This window comes from Choloepus didactylus, chromosome 3 (assembly GCF_015220235.1).
Source record: "Choloepus didactylus isolate mChoDid1 chromosome 3, mChoDid1.pri, whole genome shotgun sequence".
Classification (NCBI taxonomy): domain Eukaryota; kingdom Metazoa; phylum Chordata; class Mammalia; order Pilosa; family Megalonychidae; genus Choloepus; species Choloepus didactylus.
In genome coordinates, this window is record NC_051309.1 from 184,953,446 (window position 1) to 184,975,027 (window position 21,582).

General features: G+C 39.8%; 1 long non-coding RNA gene across 1 annotated transcript in view; it reads left to right on the forward strand.

The window, feature by feature from the left end:
• The window catches only part of LOC119530018, an 84,675-nt gene extending 64,640 nt beyond the window's left edge, over positions 1–20,035 (forward strand). The window contains exon 3 of the long non-coding RNA XR_005215998.1: positions 19,920–20,035. This is a non-coding gene — a long non-coding RNA (uncharacterized LOC119530018). The remainder of the gene's footprint in view (positions 1–19,919) is intronic.
• Positions 20,036–21,582: the final 1,547 nt, after the last annotated feature.

Below are 21,582 nucleotides of genomic sequence, written 5' to 3' on the forward strand. Positions count from 1 at the left end.
GCTGAATAGAAGTCCAGGGACCACAGCTTTGATGCCCTATTCTATCCTGCCTCATATTAATATAATTAGGACATTTGTGTGACCTTTTGATTTATTGTCATGTTGATAATCTAGAAAGTCCTATTATATGCTATGATACCCAGCATAGGCAGTAGCTATGTTTCATGAGAAAAATTCAAGTTTTAAAAGTGATGAATAAAAATTTTTATCAGCATAACTACTCCTATGTCTTTAAATGTCTTCTAGAACTGAAAAAGCAAAGAGAAGGAAACAGTTTTTACCTCCTATACCTTAGAGCGAGAAAGGATATAAGACAAAAAGAGAACTTTCTCCTTAATTGGTTTCTTTTTATCTACCCTTTTGGTATTTCATGAATCTCATTTTATTTTTATTGACATCTTAGCTCCTCTGTTCATGTGCCCTGCAGCTAGTGATTTTTTTTAAAACTTTCTCAACAATCCTGGCTCTATATTTCTTTTCCTCTTGCCATTAAATAACTGTAGGGTCCTATTTTATTTCTACTTTTATACCCTATAGATGACTCTTTACCTTAATTTCCCCTTCTGATTTAAACTCCTTTGCCTGGATGACCTCAAATTAGTCACAAGTAATTATGATGATTCCCTGAATGCCATTTCCATGAACTTCTAAGCATGCAGAGCTCTGTCTGTTAGAAAAATTAAAATGTGAGGCCTCTTTGATGGTAAGGCCAAACATAAAGAAAGGGCAATGTTAAGCAGCGTTTAAGTTTGACCAATGGATCACAACGGGAATTGCAGAAGTTAACAATAGGTAATAAAACTTCACAATAAAGCACCTTGTTATTCACAGTTTTGAAAATATTGTGTGTAAAGCCGTGTTCCTCAAGTGAGTGAAATATGGTGAGTGTATCTCTTTAATGCAGCCCACACACTTATGTGTCATCATTTTGCAACAAATATTTGAGTGCCTACTCTTTGAATGCATGCCAATATTATGAATGGGTTCTTGTGTTTTTGAATTTATGAAGCATGCTTTCTTTTTGAGAGTCAGAGAATTCATAAAAACCTTTCATCTCATCTTCATAGTGGGTTACTATTGTAAAATCTTTCGTAACAAAGGAAAATATGACAGTTCTCTGCTCACTCAAGAAACCTACAAAGCACCCACTCTGTGTCTAATCTAGCAGAAGACGTTGCAGGGAAATTGGTCAGCAAAGGAGCAGCTCCCGACCTCCACAGTTTATAACAGAGAGGGAACTGGGAGAAGAGAGAAGAGAGAAACTGACATTGAGCATGTGAGAGATTGTTTACAATTGATCTCATTTAATCTTAACAATACTCTTGTAACGTCATCTTTATTTTTTAGATTGAAATTGAGCCTCGGAGCAGTTCAATAGCGCTCTTCAGGCCCGTAGGAAGAGGAGCAGGGATTTCAGCTCAGGCCTGTCCTACTCAATGGTCCTGTTTGTCCTCTTTCTGTCCACTATGCTCACCACTAAAAGGCCGGGAGAGAAAAGTGCATTATGGGAATTCATAGTAATGTGCCTTTGTGGAGAAAGGAGCATTTGTAAAAGAATACACAAAAAAATAAATAAGGTGAAACTCTTGGTATATTGAATTGGAAGTCAACCTTTTTCTGTCCCTGACTCTCAAAAAGACTGAAAAAAGAGAAAAAAACCCTGAAATATATTCATATTTGATTAAAGAAGAATTCTCAGACTCTGCTTGGCTTCCATTTCTCCACAGCCTGACTCTGAGTTCTTACGTGTTCTGTCTGATATCAACAGCTGTGAAGCTGCAAGAGTGACAGGTAGTTATATGTAAATTCCCAGTGCAGCACAATTACTTCAGTTCTTAGATTCTTGCATGAATGTTTCTTTCTTGTGGTCTTATTTTTTTATAGGCATGACTTATGGGAGAATATCAGTTGTGAAATAGAAGCTAAGTTGCAAAATGACAATGTATCTGATAGCTCATATAGAATCAGGTCACAGGATAATAATGGTAGTCAAAAACAACAGGCTTGGAGATATGCATAAAATAAATAGAATACTTGTCTACCTCAAGTTTACTTATATTTTCCCTTCTGCTGCCATTATTAATCTGAGAAGAGTATATATGTTTGTGTATGAAAAAGGTTGAATTATTCACTATTTGAGAAAAAAGTTATTTTTCCTGACAGCATTTTAAGTTTGGTAGTGTTAGAATATGTACTTTTTTTATGAAAAAAATTGGGCAGAATTTCCAGTGGGTTGAAGCTGGTATATTTATAACAGCTAGTACTTAGACTCCTAGATTGTTTTGATTCCTTGGCACTTGAGTAACTGATAATTCCTAGGCTTCATAGTTTGCCAATCATTTACACTGGGCAAGTTAAAGATTCTTGTTCTAAAACAGAAGTTGGCTAACTACAGTTGCCTGCTTTTGAAAATAAAGTTTTATTGGAACATCACTGTACCGGTTTGTATATATTATGTCCCCCAGAAAAAGCCATGTTCTCTGATGCAATCTTGTGGGAGCAGGCATATTAGTGGGGATTAAGTTGGAACATTTGGATTAGGTTGTTTCCATGGAAATGTGCCCCACCCAACTGAGGGTGATAACGCTGATTGGATAATTTCCATGGAGGTGTGGCCCCACCCATTCAGCATGGGACTTGATTGTATGCTGGAGCACTATGTAAGCTCAGGCAGAAGGAGCGAGCTTGCTACAGCCAAGAGGGACACTTTGAAGAATGCACAGAAGCTGAGAGAGTAGCTACAGATGAGAGACAGTTTGAAGACGGCCATTGAAAGCAGACTTCTGCTCCAGAGAAGCTAAGAGAGGACGAACGCCCCACGAGCAACTGAGAGTGACATTTTTGAGGAACTGCAGCCTAGAGAGGAACATTCTGGGAGAAAGCCATTTTGAACCCAGAACTTTGGGGCAGACACCAGCCATATGCCTTCCCAGCTAATAGAGGTTTTCCGGACACCATTGGCCATCCTCCAGTGAAGGTAACTGATTGCTGATGTGTAACCTTGGACACTTTATGGCCTTAAGACTGTAACTGTGTAACCAAATAACCCCCCCATTTTTTTAAAATTCAGTTTTATTGAAATATATTCACATACCATACAATCATCCATGGGGTACAATCAGCTGTTCATGGTATGATCATATAGTTATGCGTTCATCAACACAATCTATTACTGAACATTTTCCTTATATCAGAAAGAATCAGAACAAGAATAAAAAATAAAAGTGAAAAAAGAACACCCAAACCATCCCCCCATCCCACCCTATTTGTCATTTAGTTTTTATCCCCATTTTTCCACTCATCCATCCATACACTAGATAAAGAGGGTGTGATCCACGAGGTTTTCACAATCACACTGTCACCTCTTGTAATATACATTATTATATGATTGTCTTCAGAAGTCCAGACTACTGGGTTGGAGTTTGGTAGTTTCAGGTATTTACTTCTAGCTATTCCAATACATTAAAACCTAAGAGGTGTTATCTATGTAGTGCATAAGAATGTCCACCAGAGTGACCTCTCGACTCCATTTGAAATCTCTCAGCCACTGAAACTATTTCGTCTCATTTTGCATCCCCCTTTTGGTCAAGAAGATATTCTCAATCCCACGATGCCGGGTCCAGATTCATCCCCGGGAGTCATATCCTGCATTGCCAGGGAGATTTACACCCCTGGGAGTTGGGCAGTGAGTTCACCTGTTGAGGTGGCTCAGAGAGAGAGAGGGCCACATCTGAGCAACAAAGAGGTACTCAGGGGGAGACTCTTAGGCACAATTATATGCAGGTTTAGCCTCTCCTTTGCAGTAATGAGCTTCATAAGGGCAAGTCCCATGATCGAGGGCTCAGCACATCAAACTGCCAGTCCCAATGTTTGTGACAACATCAACACCAGTCCAGGTGAGGAAGCCCAACACTTCTGTACCTTCCCCCAGCTCTTCAGGGCTGGGTGGGAATAACCCGCCTTTTATAAAAGGCAATTCATCTCTGGTGTTTTGCATTCCAGCAGCTTTAGCAAACTATAACAACCACCATACCTACTTGTTCATATATTGTCCATAGCTTCTTTCATGCTACAATGGCAGAGTTGAGTAGTTATGAACATATGACCCGGAAAGCCCAACATATTTACTATCTGGACTTTATTTTTTTTTTATCATTTTATTGAGATATATTCACATACCACGCAGTCATACAAAACAAATCGTACTTTCGATTGTTCACAGTACCATTACATAGTTGTACATTCATCACCTAAATCAATCCCTGACACCTTCATTAGCACACACACAAAAATAACAAGAATAATAATTAGAGTGAAAAAGAGCAATTGAAGCAAAAAAGAACACTGGGTACCTTTGTCTGTTTGTTTCCTTCCCCTATTTTTCTACTCATCCATCCATAAACTAGACAAAGTGGAGTGTGGTCCTTATGGCTTTCCCAATCCCATTGTCACCCCTAATAAGCTACATTTTTATACAACTGTCTTCGAGATTCATGGGTTCTGGGTTGTAGTTTGATAGTTTCAGGTATCCACCGCCAGCTACCCCAATTCTTTAGAACCTGAAAAGGGTTGTCTAAAGTGTGCATAAGAGTGCCCACCAGAGTGACCTCTTGGCTCCTTTTGGAATTTCTCTGCCACTGAAGCTTATTTCATTTCCTTTCACATCCCCCTTTTGGTCAAGAAGATGTTCTCCGTCCCACGATGCCGGGTCTACATTCCTCCCCGGGAGTCATATTCTACGTTGCCAAGGAGATTCACTCCCCTGGGTGTGTGATCCCACGTAGGGGGGAGGGCAGCGATTCCACCTTTCAATTTGGCTTAGCCAGAGAGAGAGGGCCACATCTGAGCAACAAAGAGGCATTCGGGAGGAGGCTCTTAGGCACAACCATAGGGAGGCCTAGCCTCTCCTTTGCAGCAACCGTCTTCCCAAGGGTAAAACTTATGGTAGAGGGCTCAACCCATCAAACCACCAGTCCCCTATGTCTGTGGTCATGTTAGCAACCATGGAGGTGGGGTAGGCGAATACCCCTGCATTCTCCACAGGCTCCTCAAGGGGGCACTACATCTTTTTTTTTTTTTCCTTGTTTTTCTTCCTTTTTTTTTTTTTTTCAACTTTCCCTTCTTTTTTAAATCAACTGTATGAAAAGAAAGTTAAAAAGAAAACAAACATACAATAAAAGAACATTTCAAAGAGACCATAACAAGGGAGTAAGAAAAAGACAACTAACCTAAGATAACTGCTTAACTTCCAACATGTTCCTACTTTACCCCAAGAAAGTTACATAATATAGCAACATTTCTGTGAACTTGTTCCTACTATATCCATCAGAAATTAACAGACCCTAGTCATTCCTGGGCATCCCCAGAACGTTAAATAGCTTATCTGTTCTTCTTGGATTATTGTTCCCCCTTCCTTAATTGCTCTCTACTGCTAGTTCCCCTACATTCTACATTATAAACCATTTGTTTTACATTTTTCAAAGTTCACATTAGTGGTAGCATATAATATTTCTCTTTTTGTGCCTGGCTTATTTCGCTCAGCATTATGTCTTCAAGGTTCATCCATGTTGTCATATGTTTCACGAGATCGTTCCTTCTTACTGCCGCTTAGTATTCCATCGTGTGTATATACCACATTTTATTTATCCACTCATCTGTTGAAGGACATTTGGGTTGTTTCCATCTCTTGGCAATTGTGAATAATGCTGCTATGAACATTGGCGTGCAGATATCTGTTCGTGTCACTGCTTTCCGATCTTCTGGGTATATACCGAGAAGTGCAATCGCTGGATCGAATGGTAGCTCTATATCTAATTTTCTAAGGAACTGCCAGACTGACTTCCAGAGTGGCTGAACCATTATACAGTCCCACCAACAATGAATAAGAGTTCCAATTTCTCCACATCCCCTCCAGCATTTGTAGTTTCCTGTTTGTTTAATGGCAGCCATTCTAACTGGTGTTAGATGGTATCTCATTGTGGTCTTAATTTGCATCTCTCTAATAGCTAGTGAAGCTGAACATTTTTTCATGTGTTTCTTGGCCATTTGTATTTCCTCTTCAGAGAACTGTCTTTTCATATCTTTTGCCCATTTTATAATTGGGCTGTCTGTACTATTGTCATTGAGTTGTAGGATTTCTTTGTATATGCAAGATATCAGTCTTTTGTCAGATACATGGTTTCCAAAAATTTTTTCCCATTGAGTTGGCTGCCTCTTTACCTTTTTGAGAAATTCCTTTGAGGTGCAGAAACTTCTAAGCTTGAGGAGTTCCCATTTATCTATTTTCTCTTTTGTTGCCTGTGCTTTGGGTGTAAAGTCTAGGAAGTGGCCGCCTAATACAAGGTCTTGAAGATGTTTTCCTACATTATCTTCTAGGAGTTTTATGGTACTTTCTTTTATATTGAGATCTTTGGTCCATTTTGAGTTAATTTTTGTGTAGGGGTTGAGGTAGGGGTCCTCTTTCATTCTTTTGGATATGGATATCCAACTCTCCCAGCCCCATTTGTTGAAAAGACCATTATGGCTCAGTTCAGTGACTTTGGGGGCCTTATCAAAGATCAGTCGGCCATAGATCTGAGGGTCTATCTCCGAATTCTCAATTCGATTCCATTGATCTATATGTCTATCTTTGTGCCAGTACCATGCTGTTTTGGCAACTGTGGCTTTATAATAAGCTTCAAAGTCAGGGAGGGTAAGTCCTCCCACTTCGTTTTTCTTTTTTAGAGTGTCTTTAGCAATTCGAGGCATCTTCCCTTTCCAAATAAATCTGATAACTAGCTTTTCCAAGTCTGCAAAGTAGGTTGTTGGAATTTTGATTGGGATTGCATTGAATCTGTAGATGAGTTTGGGTAGAATTGACATCTTAATGACATTTAGTCTTCCTATCCATGAACATGGAATATTTTTCCATCTTTTAAGGTCCTCTTCTATTACTTTTAGTAGAGTTATGTAGTTTTCTTTGTATAGGTCTTTTACATCTTTGGTTAAGTTTATTCCTAGGTACTTGATTTTTTTAGTTGCTATTGAAAATGGTATCTTTTTATTGAGTGTCTCTTCAGTTTGTTCATTTCTAGCATATAGAAACATTTCTGACTTATGTGCATTAACCTTGTATCCCGCTACTTTGCTAAATTTTTTTATTAGTTCTAGTAGCTGTATCGTCGATTTCTCAGGGTTTTCTAAATATAAGATCATATCATCTGCAAACAATGACAGTTTTACTTCTTCTTTTCCAATTTGGATGTCTTTTATTTCTTTGTCTTGCCGGATTGCCCTGGCTAGCCCTTCCAGCACAATGTTGAATAACAGTGGTGACAGCGGGCATCCTTGTCTTGTTCCTGATCTTAGAGGGAAGGCTTTCAGTCTCTCACCATTGAGTACTATGCTGGCTGTGGGTTTTTCATATATGCTCTTTATCATGTTGAGGAAGTTTCCTTCAATTCCTACCTTTTGAAGTGTTTTTATCAAAAAGGGATGTTGGATTTTGTCAAATGCTTTTTCAGCATCTATTGAGATGATCAATTGATTTTTCCCTTTCGAGTTTTTAATGTGTTGTAATACATTGATTGTTTTTCTTATGTTGAACCATCCTTGCATGCCTGGAATGAACCCCACTTGGTTATGGTGTATGATTTTTTTAATGTGTCTTTGGATTCGATTTGCAAGTATTTTGTTGAGGATTTTTGCATCTATATTCATTAGGGAGATTGGCCGGTAGTTTTCCTTTTTTGTAGCATCTTTGCCTGGTTTGGGTATTAGATTGATGTTAGCTTCATAAAATGAGTTAGGTAGTGTTCCATTTTCTTCAATGTTTTGAAAGAGTTTGAGTAAGACTGGTGTCAGTTCTTTCTGGAAAGTTTGGTAGAATTCCCCTGTGAAGCCATCTGGCCCTGGGCATTTATTTGTGGGAAGATTTTTGATGACTGATTGGATCTCTTTGCTTGTGATGGGTTGGTTGAGGTCTTCTATTTCTTCTCTGGTCAGTCTAGGTTGTTCATATGTTTCCAGGAAATTGTCCATTTCTTCTGCATTGTCCAGTTTGTTGCCATACAGTTGTTCATAATATCCTCTTATAATTTTTTTAATTTCTTCAGGATCTGCAGTTATGTCACCTTTTTCATTCATTATTTTGTTTATATGGGTCTTCTCTCTTTTTGATTTTGTCAGTCTAGCTAGGGGCTTGTCAATCTTGTTGATCTTCTCAAAGAACCAACTTTTGGTGATATTTATCCTCTCTATTGTTTTTTTGTTCTCTATGTCATTTATTTCTGCTTTAATCCTTGTTATTTCGTTTCTTCTACTTGGTTTAGGATTGGTTTGCTGTTCATTTTCTAGCTTCTTCAGTTGATCCATTAGTTCTTTGATTTTGGCTCTTTCTTCCTTTTTAATATATGCGTTTAGTGCTATAAATTTCCCCCTTAGCACTGCTTTTGCTGCATCCCATAGGTTGTGGTATGTTGTGTTCTCATTTTCATTCATCTCTATATATTTAGCAATTTCTCTTGCTATTTCTTCTTTAACCCACTGATTGTTTAGGAGTGTGTTGTTTAACCTCCAGGTATTTGTGAATTTTCTAAGTCTCTGATGGTTATTGACTTCTAATTGTATTCCATTGTGGTCAGAGAATGTGCTTTGAATAATTTCAATCTTTTTAAATTTATTGAGGCTTGTTTTATGTCCCAGCTTATGATCTATTCTGGAGAAAGTTCCGTGAGCACTAGAAAAGTATGTGTATCCTGGTGATTTGGGATGTAATGTCCTGTATATGTCTGTTAAATCTAATTCATTTATCAGATTGTTTAGGTTTTCAATTTCCTTATTGGTCTTCTGTCTGGTTGATCTATCTATAGGAGAGAGTGATGTGTTGAAGTCTCCCACAATTATTGTGGAAACATCAATTGCTTCCTTTAGTTTTGCCAGTGTTTCTCTCATGTATTTTGTGGCCCCTTGATTGGTGCATAGACATTTACGATTGTTATTTCTTCTTGCTGAATTGCCCCTTTTATTAGTATGTAGTGGCCTTCTTTGTCTCTCAAAACATCCCTGCATTTGAAGTCTATTTTATCTGAGATTAATATTTCTACACCTGCTTTCTTTTGGCTGTAGCTTGCATGAAATATTTTTTTCCATCCTTTCACTTTCAGTTTCTTTGTGTCCCTGTGTGTAAGATGAGTCTCTTGTATGCAACATATTGATGGTTCATTTTTTTTGATCCATTCTGCAAATCTATATCTTTTAATTGGGGAGTTTAATCCATTTACATTCAACGTTATAACCGTGAAGGTATTTCTTGAATCGGCCATCTTATCCTTTGGTTTATGTTTGCCATATTTTTCCCTCTCTCTATTAATATCCTTTATTGTACCCATACAGAATCTCTTTAGTACTGAACCTTTCTCCAAGTCTCTCTGTCCTTTCTTTGTTTCTCTGTCTGTAGGGCTCCCTTGAGTATCTCCAGTAGGGCAGGTCTCTTGTTAGCAAATTCTCTCAGCATTTGTTTGTCTGTGAAAAATTTAAGCTCTCCCTCAAATTTGAAGGAGAGCTTTGCTGGATAAAGTATTCTTGGCTGGAAATTTTTCTCAATCAGAATTTTAAATATATCGTGCCACTGCCTTCTCGCCTCCATGGTGGCTGCTGAGTAGTCACTACTTAGTCTTATGCTGTTTCCTTTGTATGTGGTGAATTGCTTTTCTCTTGCTGCTTTCAGAACTTGCTCCTTCTCTTCTGTGTTTGACAGTGTGATCAGTATATGTCTCGGAGTGGGTTTATTTGGATTTATTCTATTTGGAGTTCGCTGAGCATTTATGATTTGTGTATTTATGTTGTTTAGAAGATTTGGGAAGTTTTCCCCAACAATTTCTTTGAATACTCTTCCTAGACCTTTACCCTTTTCTTCTCCTTCTGGGACACCAATGAGTCTTATATTTGGACGTTTCATATTATCTATCATATCCCTGAGGTCCATTTCGAGTTTTTCAATTTTTTTCCCCATTCTTTCTTTTATGCTTTCATTTTCCATTCTGTCATCTTCGAGGTCACTGATTCGTTGTTCAACTTCCTCTAGTCTTGTACTATGAGTGTCCAGAATCTTTTTAATTTGGTCAACAGTTTCTTTAATTTCCATAAGATCATCCATTTTTTTATTTAGTCTTGCAATGTCTTTTTTATGCTCTTCTAGAGTCTTCTTGATTTCCTTTATATCCCGTACTATGGTCTCATTGTTCATCTTTAGTTCTTTGAGTAGCTGCTCTAGATGCTGTGTCCCTTCTGGTCTTTTGATTTGGGTGCTTGGGCTTGGGTTATCCATATCGTCTGGTTTTTTCATATGCTTTATAATTTTCTGTTGTTTTTGGCCTCGTGGCATTTGCTGAACTTGATAGGGTTCTTTTAGGGTTTGTAGACCATTTGAAGTCCTTATCTCTAATTTATCAGATCTACAGCTTCGTGGATTACACTTTCTCTAACTAACCAGCAGGTGGCGTCCACGAGCCACCTGTTCTCCACAAGCCAGTTCTCCCCTGCTTAGCCTTTTTGGTGAGTGGGGGAGTGAGTCTTGTGGGGTCCAATTGGTGTACCAAGCTTGCGTGTGTAGTTGGTGTTGCCTGCCCTGTATGTGGGGCGTGTTTCTGGGCAGTTGGGGAGGGGGGGTGGCCCTAACAATCAAATCTCCCTGGTGATCCTAGAGTTTTAAAGCTGGTGCAATAGTCTAATCCTTCAGTTCAGTCCTGCCACAGTTTGTCTCTGCCACTGACCCACAAGTCCTTGGTATTGGCGTATGGCTCCTGAGACTTGCAATTGGGCCCCTCTTCCAGGCCGTGCACCCCGGGTCCTCTGTTGAGGGATGACTGTGCTATGTCACAGGTGAGTGCCGTCCCCCCAGGGCAGTTCTGGGCTGCTGGGCTGTGTAGGGAGGCTCCCAGTCTGCTCAAATGATGGCTGAATGGGGCTTTGTTAATTCACACTGCTCCACCTTCCCAACTCTGGGACAATCAGCTGAGGTTGCAGGGAAGGCTAATGTCCATGCCCAGTTTTGTGGTGTGTGCCTGTGATTTGAAGCACTTCCGTCACACTGGGTTGTCTGGGGCAGCTCTGGGCTATGGGGCTGGCGATGGGCAGGAGTGTTTCCTGTCCACCAGGATGGTGGCTGTGAGCGGACACCCCCCTTTTCTTGGGAAGTTGAGGTGTTTAGTGAATTTTCTCAGCCACTGGATTATTGGCTTTTGTCTCAGAGCTCTCTTAGTTCTGCTCTTGACTTGACGTGCCCAAATTGAAAGTCTTTGAAGCTTTCTGTATTGGGCTTCTTAGAGTAATTGTTTTAGAAAAAGAAAAAAGGATTAAAAAAAAAAAAAAAAAAAAAGGGCCCTCCTCACAGATCTAATGGGTTATTGAAATGCTAATACACGAAGCAACCAGGGCCATTAAGGAAAGATCCACAGGGCAGAGAGATCAGCTTTTCTTCAGGATTTGCATATGCGCCTCAAGGCCTGAGCTCCGCCCTTCCCCTTTCTGTGTTCACCAGAACTCCAAAAATCCTCTGATTTTATTTTGGAGTTTTTCGTGTTGTTTTTTTTTTTCTATGCCTGTCTCCTCTCTGCTGGGCTGGCTGCTCTCAGATTCTCTGGTGTCTGGTCTCAGTCTATCTATGGTTGGAGTTTGGATCAGTAGAATGATTTTCTGATAAGGGCTGCCACTGCAGTTCTCCCTTGTCCTTCCCGGAGCTGACAGCCCCTCCTCCCACGGGACTGAGCCTGGCAGGGAGGGGTGCGGGTCCCCTGGCCGCAAAAACTTACAGATTTCGCTGATCTCAGCAGTTCGATATTTTCATGAGTGTTGTATGAAGTATGCCCAAAGGCGGATTGCTCTGTGCTGTCCAGTCCATGCAGTTCCTGGCTTTCTACCTACTTTCCTGGAGGAGTAACTAAAACATACAGCTCACCAGTCTGCCATCTTGCCCCGCCTCTGCACTATCTGGACTTTAAAGAAAAAGTTTGCTGACTTCCATTCTGAAATATGTGTTAACTTTGCGATCAAGGAGCATAAAATGCAAACTTCTTCTAAGTTTACCTGAACTCTATCCCCCAAATAAGTTGGATTGCACTAGAATTTTCCAATGCCAATGTTGCTTTACTGACATTTCCATTAGAATTTTATTTTAAGGTAAGGTAGTCTTTTGGATGTAGAGGCTAGGAATGGAATAGTCACACTTTCTGGATTTCTCTGGTGCCAACTTTAAATCTGTACACTTTTTTTATTTTTTTATTTTTATTTTGAAATAAATTCAAAGTTACAGTAACAGTTGCAAAAATATTACAAACCCCATACACAGAACTCCAGCATACCCCATCCCCCTCCACTGATACCCTGATCTACCAACTTTAATATTTTGTCACTTTACCATTTCTTTCTTTCCCTCCCTCCCTATCTATCATCCATCATCTGTTGTTCTGTCTTCTGAACATATGAGAGCAAGTTGCACACATCCTTGAACAAATAATATAATTCACATATACATTTCCTGTGAACAAGAATATTCATTTATGTAATCCATTAAGTGTAGTTAAGAAGATCAAGAAATTTAACATTGCTATAAAGCTTACATTCTATATTTCATTTTTTTCTTATGTCCCAATTGTGTCCTTTTGAACCTTTTCTCCTCTATTCTTAGATCTCATCCAGGATCATCTATGGCATTTAATTGTCATTATCTACTTACACTATCTTTTTTTTCAGCTGTGGAAACATATATACAGCATAAATCTTCCCATTCCAACCCCTCCCAAGCATTCCATTTAGTGGGATTAATCATATTCACAATGTTGCAATGCCATCACCTTCCCACCATCCATTACTAGAAATTTCCCTTCACCCCAAACAGAAACCCTACAATCATTCTTATTAACTCCCCATTGCCCCTTCCCCCACTTCTCATAACCCATATTCTACTTTTCATCTCTATGATCGTATTCTTTGGTATTTTCTTTGTGTTTACTGTGGGGCTTAAATTTAACATCTTAAGTCTACAACAATCTTGTTTTCTTTGATACCAACTTAACTTCAATAGGGCACATAAACTATGTTCCTATACTCCTCCATTCCCCCACCTTTATGTAGTTCTTGTCAAAAATTACATATTTTACATTGAGTCCCAAACCACTGATTTATCATTACTGTTTATGTATTTTAGAACCTGTAGGAAGTAAATAGTGAAGTTAAAAATCAGAAATACAGTAGTATTGGTATTTATATTTGCCATGTGATCTTTACTGGAAATCTTTATTTCTTCATGTGGTTTCAGTCAATTGTTTAGTGTCCCTTCCTTTCAGCCTGCACAATTCCCTTTAGCATTTCTTATAGGACTGATCTACTGGTGATGATGTCCCTCAGGCTTTTGATTATCCGGGAATGTTTTCCTCTCCCCCTCATTTTTAACCTCCAGGTGTTTGTGAATTTTCTAAGTCTCTGATGGTTATTGACTTCTATTTGTATTCCATTGTGATTAGAGAATGTGCTTTGAGTAATTTCAATCTTTTCAAATTTATTGAGTCTTGTTTTATGTCCCAGCCTATGGTCTATTCTGGAGAAAGTTCTGTGAGCATTAGAGAAGAATGTGTATACTGGTGATTTGGGATGTAATGTTCTATATATGTCTGTTAAATTTCTCTATATCTCTCTCTCCTTTCTTTGTTTCTCTGTTGGTAGGACTCCCTGTAGTATCTGAAGTAGGGCAGGTCTTTTATTAGCAAAATCTCTCAGCATTTGTTTGTGAAAAATTTAAGCTCTCCCTCAAATTTGAAGGAGAGTTTTGCTGGATAAAGTATTCTTGGCCGGAAATTTTTCTCTCTCAGAATTTTTGATATGTCATGCCACTGCCTTCTCACCTCCATGGTGGCCACTGAGTAGTCACTACTTAGCCTTATGTTGTTTCCTTTGTATGTGGTGAATTGCTTTTCTCTTGCTGCTTTCAGAACTTGCTCCTTCTCTTCAGTATTTGACAGTCTGATCAGAATATGTCTTGGAGTGGGTTTATCTGGATTTATTCTATTTGGAGTTCACTGGGAATTTATGCTTTGTGTAGAAGATTTGGAAAGTTTTCCCCAACAATTTCTTTGAATACTCTTTCTAGACCTTTACCCTTCTCTTCCCCTTCTGGACACAATGAGTCTTATATTTGGATGTTTTATTTTATCTATCATATCCCTGAGATCCATTTTGATTTTTTTTATTTTTTCCCCATTCTTTCTTTTGTTCTTTCATTTTCCATTCTGTGGTTCTCGAGGTCGCTGAGTCATTGTTCAGCTTCCTCTAGTCTTGTACTATGAGTATCCAGAATCTTTTTAATTTGGTCCACAGTTTCTTTTATTTCCATAAGATCATCTATTTTTTTAAACTTACTCTTGCAATTTCTTCTTTATGCTCTTCTAGGGTCTTCTTTATGTCCTTTATATCCTGTGCCATGCTCTTCTTCATGTCCTTTATACCCAGTGCCATGCTGTCATTGTTTGTCTTTAGTTCTTTGATCAATTGCTCCAAGTACTTTGTCTCCTCTGATCTTTTGATTTGGGTGTTTGGGTTTGGGTTATCCATATCATCTGGTTTTTCATATGCTTTAAAATTTTCTGTTGTTTTTGGTCTCTTGGCATTTGCTTTACTTGATACGGTTCTTTTAGGATATCAAGGTTTATTCAGACACCAATCTCAAATTTGTCAGATCTACAGTTTGGTGGCGTACACTTTCTCTAACTAACCAGCAGATGGCATCCGCGGGTCAGCTATTCCCCTCAAGTCAGTTCTCCCCAACTTTGTCTTTGTGGTGTGTGGGGGTATGATTCTTGTGGGGTCCAATTGGTGCATCAAGTTTGGGTGTGTTGTTGGTGCTGTCCACCCTGAATGTGGGGTGTGTGTCTGAGTGGTTAGGGAGGCAGGGCAGCTTTAAAAATCAAACTTCCAAGGTGTTCCCAGAGATTTAAGGCTGTTGAAAGAATATAAACCTTCATTTCAGTCTTGCCATAGATTGTCTCTGCCGCTGACCCACAAGGCCTTGGTATTGGCGTAGGGTCCCTGGGATTTCCGGGTGGGTTCCTATTCCCAGCTGTGCCCTTCTAGGGCCTCTGCTGAGGGAAGATTTTGCTATGTCACAAGTGTGTGCCATCCCTCAAGGGAAGCCCTGGGCTGCCGGGCTGTGCAGGGGCATTTCCAGCCTGTTGTAAAGATGGCTGAATCGGGCATGTTAATTTCCCCCTTTTCGCACATCTCTGCCTTCCCAGCTCTGGGATAATTAGCTGTGGATGTGCAAAAGACTATTGTCCATGCCCGATATTGTGGCATGTGTGCAGTATTGCCATAAACACTCCCCATCACACTGGGTTTTTTGACATGGCTCTGGGCTGTGGCTCCAGCCCCAGGCAGGAGCGTTCCCAGATTGCCAGGAAGATGGCTGCAAGGGGCATGTTTTTTTCCCCTTTTGGCTCCTCTCTGCCCTCCTTGCTCCGAGACAACTAGCAGTGGGTGCACGAAAGGCTATCTTCCACGCCAGATATTGAGGCATTCACACGGCCCTTTCCTGCTGCGCTTCACTGTGTGTTTCTTGCTGTTGTATCTGCAGCCACTGTTGGTTTTTTTTTTTTAAAAGAACTAGTCCACCTCCAAACCCCAACCCCCAGTTTCCCCACACCGCAGTGTGGCTGCCGGACATTCAATAGGCTTACTCTCTCGTTTCAGAATGCAGACTCCCGGTTTCACCACGTGCATGGTCCCTGTGGATTTAGCAGACCTTGTCCAGCTGGTGCATCGCTGGAACTGGTGTTCTGGGTCACTTTCTGGCCTCTATGTATTATTTTTCATGGAGGTGTTTTTTTGCCCTGTCTCTCCTAGCTCCCATCTTAGGTTCCAACCCCATACACTTTTAAATAAACTTGTTCCCCTTCACACAAACTTTACTGGCCTAAGTTTTTAGATCTGAAACCTTCTAAAGGGGTTCAATGCACAAAAATGTGATACCCAACAGCACAGAATGGGATGAAATTTAGTCCATAGGTTTCATTTCCCCTGATTCCCTATGGACTCTTCATGGCCCTTGCCTTCTTGTCCCAGTGTACAGACTTAAGATGTGCATCTTCTACCAGTCACCCCCTTGTACCTCAGTTATGCTGGCTTTCTGGATTTTACACTCCCACCACCACTATTTATGACTTGTGTGACTTGTGACAAACACCTGTTGTGGAAAGACTGGCACATTCTTTTTATTTTTTTTTTAAATTAAATTCATTTTATTGAGATATATTCACATGCCATACAATCATCTATGGTGTACAATCAACTGTTCACAGTACCATCATATATTTGTGCATTCATCACCCCAATTTGTTTTTGAACATTTTCCTTACATCAGAAAGAATCAGAATAAGAATAAAAAATAAAAGTAAAAAAAGAACACCCAAATCATCCTCCCACCATCCCACCCTAATTTTCTTTCAGTTTTTGTCCCCATTTTTCTACTCATCCATCCACAAACTAGGTAAAGGGAGTATGATCTGCAAAGTTTTCACAATCACACTGTCACCCCTTGTAAGCTACGCTGTTGCATAATTGTTTTTGAGAGTCAAGGCTACAGGGTTGGAGTTTGATAGTTTGAGGTATTTACTTCTACCTATTCCAATACATTAAAACCTAAGTGGTGTTATCTATATAGTGCATAAGAATGTCCACCAGAGTGACCTCTCAAATCCATTTAAAATCTCTCAGCCACTGAAACTTTATTTCATTTCATTTCGCATCCCCTTTTGGTCAAAAAGATATTCTCAATCCCATGATGCCGGGTCCAGATTCATCCCCAGGAATCATATCCTGCATTGCCAGGGAGATTTATACCGTGGGAGTCAGGTCCAATGCAGTGGGGAAGACTGGCACATTCTTATTGTGGCTTTCAGTAAGTTCAAGTTTTGACTCCTTGGCATTTTACTGAGAATTCCTGAGTTAAAGTAAAAGACAATGAACACCACCAGTTCTTTTAGAGCTCTACCTAGTAGAAGCCAGCAGGAAAACAACATATTTGCTGTATATATAAACAGAGGAAACTTTGGGGTGATTTTCTGAGAGAAATCATGTTTAAATTCCCTGTGTCTTTAGGTTTTACTGAAGTCTCTTCATGGTATAATTTCTAAAAAGGTATGTTACCCAGCTGGAGAAAATTCTTGTCTAGTATTAGCAGTATTAATATAACAAGAACAGCATGGAGAGGTTCTCAGATCTGTTCCACAATGAAAACTCATATGCCAGGAGGAAATAAACCCCAAACAATCTGGAGAATTTATTATGGGAACGACCACTCAGTTTTAATCACAGTATTGCAAATGTATAGATACAATAATTACATTACTTTGATGTGTATTTTCACAAGGAATCCATAAAGTAAATTCAAAGGCAAGCAGATTGCTATTGCTAATTGTATCATCTCTCAGAAATAAAATACAATTGCTACATATTGTTTTGCAAAAAACAGATTAATGGCATCATCCCAAGCCACAACAGAACATTTAAATATTTCTATATTTTTTTGTTTAAAATGCCTTTCCTTATGGGTTTTGCCAAAGAGTTAGACAAAAGTAAAACCATCAAGATACTAGATTAGCTCAGTTAATTTCAATATGTGCAGTCTTCTCTAGATGGCAGTCAAGTCGCAGAGTTTTAAAAAGTGTTCTTGTTGAAAGCCACATTAAGGATGTTCCAGCGTTTCTGCAACAGAGTTTTGTTTAGCACCGTCCTCAAACAACAGTGGTGGGAGTGTTAAATTTAAAATGCTGGCATTACTGAGATAAAGTGGGGTGAATATGGCAGAAGCTGCACATCTTAAAAGACATACTTTGGGACAAGGAGGCCTGGGATATGAAGAGTTAATGGGGAATCTGGTAGATGAAACCCAGGGACTAAATTTTGATCCCATTCTATGTTGCCAGGTATCACATTTTTGTACATTGAGCCTCCTTTGAAGTTTTCAGATCTAAAGACTGAGGCCAGTCAAGTTTATGTGAAGGGGGACACGTTTGTGTGGAAGTGTATGGATGCAAAGTTGGCATCAGAGAAATCCAGAAAGTGTGACTATTCTATTCCTAGCCTCCATATCCAAAAGACTTTATCTTATTTTAAAATAAAATTCTAAGGGAAGTTTCAGTAAAGCAACACTTGTTTTGGAAAATTGTAGTGTGATACAACTTATATGGGGGATGGAGTCCAGGCAAACTTAGAAGTTTGTATTTGGTGGTCCTTGATAGCAAAAGCAATCAGTATTTTAGAACAAGAATCTTTGAGTTGCCCATTTTAAAGGATTGAGATTATGAGTCCTAATAAAATTGACCTGTAGAACCTATTCAACATGCCACAAGTATTTTTTGACTGCTTAGCATGTACCAGGGATTTAGGTTGTTCTCTGTCCCTGCATTGATGGATTCATTGACTGTGTACATTTGACTGGGACAGATAAACCCAGATGGGGTCTGCCAAATGAGAACCCCTGTTCATTGTTTCATGCTTCCAATATAGGGTAGAGAAGAACTGAGAAGACATAATTAGATTTTTCACCAAGATCTCTATACAGGGCCAAGATTTAATAAAATAACAAAAATAGCAACAAAATCACAATAATTTGTTTATTTTATACCTAAGTGGGTTACATGTTTTAAATATGTTATCTATGCTCATTACATCAACTGAGCAAGGTGAGTATTATCATCTTCAATTTTAGAGAAGGAAATGAGACTCAGAGATGTAAAATGGCTTTCCCAGGACCACACAGCAGTACCGTGATTCAAACCGGAATTCCATCCCAATGCTCTGCTGTTTCCACCACACTGTGCTGCTTCTTTTTCAGAGCTGTCCTGTTGGGTACATTCCTATTATCTGAGAGCTTCAGCTGAGTTCATTCATACAGAGGTGTTAAGGATAAAATATTTTACCTTTCCTATATTTATTTGTATTTAATAAGAACCTGGAAAGTTCAATCTTAATCTAAAGCCTTTGCTATCTGATGATAGAGTAGCATACAGTAGTAACAGAGATGTTTTGGCATCAAGAATATATTCCTTATCCTTTAAATTGAGTGTTGTAGTGACTTCTACTCCTCTGGTCCTGATGCGACTTAAATGTAGAACAAAGGAAAAATCAGAAGTTACCCTTTGGACTTCTAGGTCTATGAACTTTTGAGTCTGAAGATGAGTGTTTATATTTGGGGACAGTGATTGCCTCGGCACCAATAGAAGGCTTTGTCATGTGTCAGCGCTTCTCCAGGGGATAACTTCATTACATTGAAACAAAGGGATTTGTGATCAATTGTCCAAATAACATGTTCAAAACTAATTAAGCTCTTCTATGAAGTTGCCAGTGGCCTTAGTTTCATGGAGATTTTCTTTAGAAAATATATTCTTTTCACAACATCTGATATTCCCCAGATCAATACATCCCAGCTGCCCATCATGATCATTCAGTTACTTTAAACAGTCCACTCACATCTCCCACCAATGGCAGCTTTCCCTGAGGGGCTGTGAGCGACTCAGGACTCTCCATATAATTGCTGCTTTGAGCCTGTGAGCTGAAGTGTAATAACATGTGAGGTCTCACAAAACCATCCACACTGTTACTAGGGAAGAAACCCAGACTGGGCCCAGGTTTCTGTTGCCCAGGTTTCCCCTGGTTCCCTGGGTCTTGGGCCCTGGGGTGAATACAACCCTGTACTCCAGCCAGCTGCCAGTAAAATACCCAAACACAGATGGACAGACAGTTCATTGATGGAAGTAACCAGTGAAGCTTCATTGGGAAGGAATATCATGAACACAGGTGTGAGACATGTGAATGGTGACATGCCTGCTACACATTTGCCAATTTGTTAATCTAGATCAAAAGAGGTAATCCTCTTGCTGTATTCTGTGCAGGTTAGATCACATCTGGACACTTTGTCTTCTAATGTCATTGGAAAGATGAGACTGGGAACCAAGAGGTTGAATGATCAGAATATCACTGCCTATGAGAAATGATTCCAAGGGGAACCATTTAAATGAAGAAGGTAAGTCTAAAGAGAGGCATGAAAACAATGCTGATAGTCTCATACATTGAAAACATAAAGATGGTCAGTTGTAGAGTAAGGAGGAAGAGTTTTCAGAGGCTATTTCACAAAGAGTGGTAGGTCTGTAGTGAGCACCCTACTACTGGTGAGGAGTGGATGTATTTCACACTTCACCTACTAAGTTTCCTGTTAGGGATAGCATAATATGTGTCTCCTAGAGCCTAAGTGACTTAGTAGCTGGGTGTCTGAGTCGTATGACCAAAGGGAAGAGGCTGGTTGAAGCCACCTGTCTAGCAAAATAGAGGGCTGCATTCCCTTAGTTTATTGGGGGCAAAGAATGCGTATTTGTTTTCCATGAACCGCTGGCAGGTTTTGCTCATTAAAGGTCCAGCATGGAGCATTCCTAGACCTTATCTGTGGGATACCTAGAGGGGAGAAGGGAGCCCAGCAGAAGAAGCTGCATGTGGACCCTTGGATTTCTAGGGAGCTGCAGAAAGAGCGAACAATGAACCAGAAGAGAGTGTGTGTTTCTACATTGTTCTAGTTTGCTAATGCTGCCAGAATGCAAAACACAAGAAGTGGGTTGGCTTTTATAAAAGGGGGTTTATTTGGTTATACAGTTACAGTCTTAAGGCCATAAAGTGTCCAAGGTAACACATCAACAATCGGGTACCTTCACTGGAGGATGGCCAATGGTGTCTGGAAAACCTCTCTCATCTGGGAAGGCACATGCCTGGCATCTGCTTGCTCCCAGGTTGCGTTTCAAAATGGCTTTCTTCCAGAATGTTCCTCTCCAGGCCACAGCTCCTCTTTGAAATGCCACTCTCAGTTGCTCTTGGGGTGTTTGTCCTCTCTTAGCTTCTCCAGAGCAAGAGTCTGCTTTCAACGGCCATCTCCAAACTGTCTCTCATCTGCAGCTACTCTCCCAGCTTCCACGCATTCTTCAAAGTGTCCCTCTTGGCTGTGGCAAGCTTGCTCCTTCTGTCTGAGCTTATATAGTGCACCAGTTATCAAGGCCCATGCTGAATGGGTGGGGCCATGCCTCCATGGAAATTATCCCATCAGAGTTATCACCCACAGTTGGGTTGGTCACATCTCCATGGAAACAGTCAAAGGATTCCAGTCCAATCAACACCAAAACATCTGCCCCACAATATTGCATCAAAAAACATGGCTTTTTCTGGGGGACACAATACATTCAAACTGGCACATACATCAAAGGAACTGCAGAAATGGGGGAATTTCTGAAGACCCCACAAAAATACCCATGAAGGAAAGAGTATGATGTAAAAACTTGCCAGATCCAGAGAACGTGAAGTAAACTTTACAATACCAGTTAGGTAAGAATCCTTTTCTTCAGCACACCCCTCCCCCCAAAATAATTGGAGGCTGCAGAAGCCAAGGTTAGCAGGCAAGGGAAAAATAGATGGGAAAGAAAGAAGATGCCAGAAAGACATCTGCAACGATTTTGCTTGCAGCAGGCTCTAATGAAATCAATTAACTTAAAAATAAATATGTAGTTTTGCTTGTTA